This window comes from Magnolia sinica, chromosome 11, assembly GCF_029962835.1.
Source record: "Magnolia sinica isolate HGM2019 chromosome 11, MsV1, whole genome shotgun sequence".
NCBI classification, from domain to species: domain Eukaryota; kingdom Viridiplantae; phylum Streptophyta; class Magnoliopsida; order Magnoliales; family Magnoliaceae; genus Magnolia; species Magnolia sinica.
This window is the reverse complement of record NC_080583.1, coordinates 53,573,630-53,582,022: the sequence shown is the minus strand read 5'-3', so window position 1 is coordinate 53,582,022 and position 8,393 is coordinate 53,573,630. Positions and strand designations below refer to the sequence as shown.

Sequence of the window (8,393 nt, the reverse complement as noted above, 5' to 3'; positions counted from 1 at the left end):
TTATCTCAACGGCCCCATGAGGATACGCAGTGACCACAATGTAAGTGCCAGTCCAACGAGATCGAAGCTTACTTGGAAAGAGATGTAATCGAGAATGATAAAAAAGGACTTTCTGACTAGGTGTGAATGATTTCCGCAGAATACGTTGGTCATGAAACGCCTTCATTCTGTCCTTATAAATTCTCGAGTTCTCGCATGCATCGTTCTGAATTTCTTCGAGTTTATTCAACTGAAGTTTGCGTAGCGAGCCGGCGTTGTCGAGATTGAAATTCAATTTTTGATTGCCCAGTAGGCTCTATGTTCTAACTCCACAGGCAAGTGGCAAGTCTTCCCATAGACAAGTCTAAAGGGAGACATTCCAATAGGGGTTTTAAACGCAGTACGGTAAGCCCATAAGGCATCAGTTAATCAGATTAACTAATCCTTATGGTCAGGGTTAACCGTTTTCTCCAAAATGTGTTTGATCTCCCTATTGAAAATCTTAACTTGCCCACTTGTCTGTAGGTGATATGGGGTGCTCACCTTATGAGAGATATCATATTTCTTCATTAAACTCTAGAATGGCCTATTACAAAAGTGTGAGCCCCCATCACTAATGATAGCTTGAGGCGTTCCGAATCGGGAAAGGATGTTCTCTTTTAGGAATTTAATGACCGTGCGATGGTCATTATTCCGACATGAAATCGCTTCAACCCATTTAGTGACATAGTCTACAGCGAGCAAAATATATAGATTTCCAAAAGATTGGGGGAATGGTCCCATGAAATCAATGCCTCAGCAATCAAATGCCTTGATGATAAGAATAGGATTCAAAGGCATCATATTTCGATGGGACAACGCTCCCAATTTCTGACAATGCTCACAAGCTCTGCAAAATTCATGAGTGTCCCTGAACATAGTGGGCCAGTAAAAGCCACACTGCAAAATCTTGGCTATGGTCTTTTTGGCAGAAAGTTGACCACCACAGGCCTGTGAATGACAGAAAGAGATGACACTCTGATGCTTAACATCTGGCACACATCTCCTTAAAATTTGGTCTGGGCAATATTTAAATAAATATGGATCATCCCAGAAAAAGTTGTGCACCTCGGTGAAAATTTTCTTCTTATCTTGCGCAGTCCAATGTGTCGGTATGGAACCTGTGGTAAGATAATTAGCAATATCAGCGAACCAAGGTGAATGGGAGACTCTGAACAATTGTTCATCGGGGAACATGTCATTGATATGTGTTGTTTCAAGGGAATCAAAGGGATTAAGGTGAGAAAGATGGTCAGCCACTACGTTCTCTACTCCCTTTTTATCTTTTATTTTTAGATCAAATTCCTGGAGTATGAGGATCCATCATATCAGGCGGGGCTTAACATCATTCTTAGACAGAAGATACTTGAGCGCCGCATGATCAGCGTAAATAATGATCTTGGATCCAATCAAGTAGGACCAAAATTTGTCCAAAGCGAACACTACGCCTAAGAGTTCCTTTTCCGTAGTCGAGTAGTTCACTTGGGCAGGATTTAGAGTCTTACTCGCATAAAGAATAACGTAGGGTTTCTTATCTTTTCTCTAGCCTAGAACCTCCCCAAGAGCATAATCAGACACATCGCACATAAGTTCAAAAGGAATGCCCCAGTCGGGTGGTTGTATGATGAGTGCACTAGTCAACATGCCCTTAAGCTTAGTGAAAGCTTCCTGACATGGCTCAGTCCACTCGTATGGTGCATCCTTTTGAAGTAGATTACATAAAGGACGAGAGAGGAGACTAAAGTCCTTTATAAATCGCCTGTAAAATCCTGCGTGTCGTAAGAAGGATTGCACGACTCTAATGTTCTTGGGTGGAGGTAAGTTAGAGATAAGATCGATTTTTGCCTTATCCACCTCGATTCCTTTGGATGAGATAATATGTCCAAGGACAATTTCCTTATGAACCATGAAATGGAACTTCTCCCAATTAAGTACCAAGCTCTTTTCTTCACATCTTTTCAGCGCACATTTAAGACTCTCTAAGCACTCGCTGAAAGATGAACCGAAAACAGAGAAATCGTCTATGAAGACCTCTAGATATTTTCCCACCATGTCAGAAAAGATGCTTATCATACATCGCTGAAAGGTGGCAGGGGCATTACATAATCCGAATGGCATCCTTTTGTAAACAAAGGTGCCGTAGAAATATGTAAATGTAGTCTTTTCCTGGTCCTCAGGGGCGATTTTAATCTGATTGTAGCCCGAATACCCGTCAAGGGAACAGTAATAAGAATGACTAGCTAGCCTTTCCAAGATTTGATCAATGAAGGGCAAAGGAAAGTGGTCCTTCCTCGTGACGATATTCAGCTTCCTGTAGTCAATGCACATTCTCCAACCAGTAGTAACTCTAGTTGGCACGAGTTCATTATTGGCATTGGCTACGATGGTGATCCCAGACTTCTTAAGAACCACCTGAGTTGGACTCACCCATTGACTATCGGATATGGGGTATATGATACCCACAACTAATAGTTTAAGAACCTCGGCCTTAACTACTTCCCTCATGTTTGGATTTAGTCTACGTTATGATTGCCGAGCAGTCTTCGCATTATCCTCAAGATATATGCGGTGAGTACAAATCAAGGGGTCGATTCCCTTGAGGTCCGCTATCGTCCATCAAAGGGCTCCCTTATGCTCAATGAGAGTAGATATGAGCATACTCTCCTGTTCTTTCTCCAAGTGGGTAAAGATCACCACCGGGTATGTCTCATCTTGACCTAAATAAACATATTTCAAATCAGAGGGCAAAGGTTTTAGGTCAAGCTTCAGCGGCTTGAGGTTAGATGGTAGAGGCACTACATTAGTTTGGGGCAACTCTTTAAATTGTGGCCTCCACCGGTTAACTTCAAGTACCGGTGTAGTATCAAGCAAGGCACACGCCTCCCTAATCATGTCATCATCAAAATCATGGGAGTGGGCTAAGCACGTCTCTAGAGGGTTAGAGGATAAGGTCAGAGATGTCGTATCTTCCACTAAAGAGTCAATCATATTAATGTCATAGAAATCGTCATCATCCTCTAAGTTTCTGCCGTTATTAAAAAAGATATTTGACTCCAATGTCATATTCCCAAAGGACATAGTCATGACACCATTCCTGCAATTGATAATTGCGTTTGAAGTGGCAAGGAATGGGCGACCAAGAATGACGGGAATCTGAGTGCTCATGTTATTGATGAATTTGATGTCCAGGATGATAAAATCTACAGGGTAGTAAAATCTATTAACTTGGACCAACACATCCTAATTATCTCTCTTGGTACACGAACAGAGCAATCAACAAGTTGTAGTGTGGTTAGAGTGGGTTTTAATTTACCCAAACTTAACTGTTTGTATACCGAGTAGGGAATCAGATTGACGCTCGTTCCTAAGTCAAGAAGTGCATGATCAATTCGATGGTCCCCGATTACACATGATATGGTTAGGCTACCGGGATCTTTGAATTTCTGTGGCACGTTTTACTTTAGGATGGCACTCACTTTCTCGGTCAAGAAGATCTTCTTTTGAATACTCTACCGTCGTTTGTTCGTGCATAAGTCTTTCAGGAATTTGGCATATGAAGGTATCTGTTTTACGACATCAAGTAGAGGAATGTTGACTTTCACTTGTTTCAACACCTCTAGGATATCCAGAGAGTTAGAGAGAGGTTTTGGTGTGACCAACCATTGGGGAAATGGAGCAACTGGCTTTTCTAGAAGTTCCGGTTCTAATTTTTATAGGGCCTCACTAGATCCATCATTGTTGTCCTCTTCTAGTTCTTGAGGCTTTTCGGGCCTAACCGAAAGGGTTTTATCAATGATCTTCCCACTCCTAAGAGTGGTGATGGATTTAACATGCTCCATTTGATTTGAAGAGCTGGGATTACTTATCTCGTATTGTGGTTTAGGCTTGGGGAGCGGTTGTGCAGGAAGCATCCCCTTTTCTATAACCGTCATACATGAATCTATCTTTTGCATAAAATCTCGCATTGCCTGGGTCAGCTCTTGAATGGAATTTTGAACCGGTTCTTCTTGAGGTTTCCCCTGATTTGGATTTTGATTGAAGAAACTTTGAGGGGTAGCAATTTATCCATTTCTCCAACTAAAGTTTAGATGATTTTTCCAACCAGGATTGTACGTATTAGAGGTCGGTCCATTGAAAGGTCTTTGATAAGTATTTATGGCATTGGATTGTTCATTCAACACTTCCCGAAAGGCGGGTATCATAGGACAATTTTCAGTTGTATGAATGTTGTAATCACAGATGCCGCAAACACTTTTCATTAACCTTATCCTTCTTTCCTTCCATGACCTCAACTTTTCTTATGAGCATAGTCACTTTATACTTAAGATCATCCTCTTCTTTCAAGAGATACAATCCACCTTTCTCCTTAGATTGAGTCAGCCTAGGCGTGGTGTTCGATTTTGGGTAATAGTCCCATGATTATATTTTTTCAGCAAGACTATCGAGGTAATCCCATACCTCGTCAACATTTTTATTAATGAATTCTCCATTACACATTTTCTCGACCATTTGGCGCATGGAAGATGTAAGTCCATCATAGAAAAAATTTGTAATGCGTCACGTTTCAAAGCCGTGTTGTGGGCATGAACTGACCAAATCCTTGAACCTTTCCCAACATTGGTAAAATGTTTCATCCTCCTTTTAGGTGAAGCTCATGACTGCTTTTCTAAGGGTAATTGTTTTATGATGTGGAAAACATTTCTTTATAAATTCCCTCTGCATATCATTCCATGTGCCAATGGATCTAGGACGCAGTGAATGTAACCACGTCTTAGCCTTCTCCTTCAAGGAAAAAGGAAAGAGTTTCAGCCTGACTATGTCCTCAGACACATTTTGAAAATATAAAGTGGCTATGATCTCATCAAACTCTTTCAAATGTAGATATGGTTCTTTAGATTCAAGCCTATGGAACTTATGAAGGAGTTGGATAACCTCTGGCTTGATGTCCATATGTCCTGTATTTTTGGAAAAAATCATGCATAGGGCGTACTTAGCCCCGCTGGTTATAAATAATCTTGTAAAGTACGAGGCGGGGGTGCTTGATGCACCTCATTCTCATCGTGAATGTCATCCAGCCTAGGTTGGGGTAGAAGAGGTTGGTTCTCAGCCATCACTTCAATTAACTCAGGGGATTTCAAGTGGTGTCTAGTCCTACGATGGATAGTCAACCCCTCCACCAATCCTCCTTCAGTTAAGAGACATCGAGTGTTGTCACGGGCCCACTTGGTTATGAAACACTCGCAGCCCTCAATCAAATTCTAACCCTAATCCTAAGAAAGAAAAAGAAAATCTAGAAAGAAAGAGAGGATTGGAAAGAAGTTGCCAAATTGGAGTCCCTAAGTTAAAAACCTACAAAAGAAAACAAAACAAGTCAGTTTCCAAAGAGAAGGTCTAAAATTAGAAAATCCTTAAAAAGAAAGATAGAAGTAAACTAGTTTCTAGAAGAAATTCCTAAAGGAAGGTGGAGATTTCTAAAAATAAATTAGGAACTGAAGTTAGATTCTAAAAGAGTTAGAATTAGAAAGTTACTAAAAATAAAAATAGAAAGTTAGTTTTTAAAAAAGGAAAAATTTTCTAAAACTAGAAAATAGAAAGTTACTTAAAAGAAGAATCTAAATCTAAAATTACAAAAGTACAAAAAGCAAGAGGAGAAGTTAGAAAGATGGTACCAAATGAGAAGTTCCTATGTTAAGATCCTGTAAAAGAAAACAAAAGAGATTAGTTTCTAAAATAGAAAGTCTAAAGTTAGAAAGTTCCTACAATTGAAATAGAAAGTTTTTAAAAAGGAAAGTTCCCTAAACCTAGAAGTTAAACTAGTTTCTAAAAAGAAGACCTAGAATTAGAAAATATCTAAAACTCAAACCCTAATTCTAAAAATAGAAAAAGTAGAGGAATTAGAAAGAGATTACCAATTTAGAAGTTATTTCAGGATCCTACAAAACAGGAAAACAAGTTAATTTCTAAAAATAAAACAAAAAAAAAAACCTTTAACCTAAAGTTAGTAAAATCCTAATCTTAACCTAATTCTAAAACTAATTAATCTCAGAAAATGTAACCGTCAATCGCCGGCAACGGCGTCAAAAACTTGTTCACTCCCCAAGTATAGGGTTGTGATGTAGTAATAAACTCGGTGAGACCGAGGTCGAATCCCAAGGGACTGAAACCTTTACGTAATCTGAAACTAACTAGAACTAGAACTAGAATTAGATGAAATTTAAATCGAGTGTAATTTGAGGAATAATGATGAAATAATTATCTAAACTTAAACAATTAGGGAAAGGAACTAGGGATTCAGAGGATCTACTTGTAGAGATCAGGGAGATCTTATGCCTGTTTCAAGAACTCAACTGGACTTAGAGTCTCATCAACCATGAGAATTAGACGAAATTTCCTTTGATATTGTTTTTAAAGAGATGAAAGTTATATGAATTAGAATGGATTTCATCACCAAACCATGCCCAGAAAACAAAGTAAACAACAGAATTAAACTAATTACCAACCAACAACATGATATGAAGGTTAGGAAGGGTACCGACATCTAACCATGCCCAGGAGAGGATGGCGAACAACAGGGCTTCCTGACGTCATAATCAAAATAAGAAAAAAGAAATACTCAAAGCCATCGCAAACCCATTGTAATTTCAGTCACAACAGATCATTAAAAACTAAAAATATTACCATAATAAAATTAAATCAAAATCCATTCAATCTAAACAAAAGGGCACACGCATAAATTCTCCCATCACGCTACAAGCTTCACCTCTTAGCCCTAGCTAAGAGGTTTAGCCAGACATGATTCAGGTAATCCTCCAAAATTCAGAAAAACAAACAAATAAAAACATAAAACAAATCTTTCTTTCCTTTTTCTCTATCTCGTTGGAAACTTCCCAGCTTGGATCCCTGCAAATTGAATCTCCTTTTTTTCTCTCTCTATTCTCGTTCTTTTATATGCAGGGAAGTTGGTAGGCTGGAGATGCCAGAGGCGGTGGCTGGAGTTTTCGCACTCCATGCGGAAGTTTTATGCAGCAGAAACCGGACACGCGATCTCCGTATTTCGCAGCAAAACAGCCTCCGTTTGATTTAATTTTGCGGCGCGAAATCAACATATTTGTTGATTCTGACACCTTGGCTAGGGCTATGGCCATCTGTTGAAGCATATGGATGGTCTGGATCATCAATCCGATGGTGATCAGAAGAACACAGGGGCCCACAGCGTCTGAATTTTACGGACTGCAAAACAGAGCTGCGCTGGCTGTCGGTGGGAGCCACTTCTTTCAGTTTCTACAAAATCCACTCTGTCCATTGTAATCACATCGAAAAAATAGTAAGAAATGGCTGGCTTCATGTTAGATTCGGTGTGGCCCATGCGATCTTTGTTCCCACCGTCTATTCCTGCATTTACATGCAATCTGCCTGTGTGTGTGCATGGGACCAAAATTCCACCTTGGCGAGGGTTGTAGCTACCCCACGGGATGAATGAACAGTTAGATTGATGATTTGAATAAGTAGTGGGCCCCACTAAGAAAGACCGGCGGACGCTAGTACGTCCACTGTTCTGGTGCGGAAAGAAGTTGGGCCAGCCGACTTTGACTGGGAGTCCCAGTCCGGTGCAACTCGCATGCGAACATGCTATGTACATGCATGTCGCACGTGGGGTCCGCTGTGATGATCACGAGAAATTCGCTCCGTCCATCCGTTTTTCCACCTCATTTTAAAGATTGAGACCAAAATTTAAGCATATTCAAAGATCAGTTGGGTCCCAATTTAACAATTTGTGGCTGATCTGGCTATTAGGACTTTTCCATAAGGATCTGAGAGCTGAAATTCACCATGTATGGTTAATTTGCAGTCTCTTGGCCATGTATGAAGTTTCGAGCAGAACGGATGGTGGGAACCCTGTGACCTTGCATTCTGGACCAATTTCGGGCCACTTGAGTTTCAGTTTCTTGATTTTTGCGGATCTCTGGCATGTAAATCCGTCCATCTCAGTCTCATGGAGTCTGTCTCATACTTTGGTGAATTCGGAGCATCAAATCCATGCATTTAACACTTTTGTGCAGTCCAGGCTCTCAGAGTCATCTTACAACACAAACACAAGTAAATCGGGCTGTTAAATAGTATCCTGTGCATAAATCTAGGCAATAACTGGGCCTGATATGCAATATTTGACCCTCAATAGGCCTCACATAGATGGGCCATACATCAAAAATCTGATGGAGAAATCCTATTTCTTCCACATAAATCATGCCTAGGTGGTCATAATAATTTGCATAACATAGAAACTTTATGGTGAGATATATGGAGAATGGTCCCACCATGGATACATACATGCAAGGTATGGTGGGCCATTGGCCACACCTAAGGGACCAAGATAG

At 40.2% G+C, this 8,393-nt stretch overlaps 1 non-coding gene across 1 annotated transcript; it reads left to right on the top strand.

Annotated features, from left to right (window-relative positions):
- Positions 1-4,585: 4,585 nt before the first annotated feature.
- LOC131219771 (small nucleolar RNA R71) lies at positions 4,586-4,692 on the top strand. Its single transcript, XR_009158415.1, has one exon. It is a non-coding gene; the product is annotated as a small nucleolar RNA R71 (small nucleolar RNA).
- Positions 4,693-8,393: the final 3,701 nt, after the last annotated feature.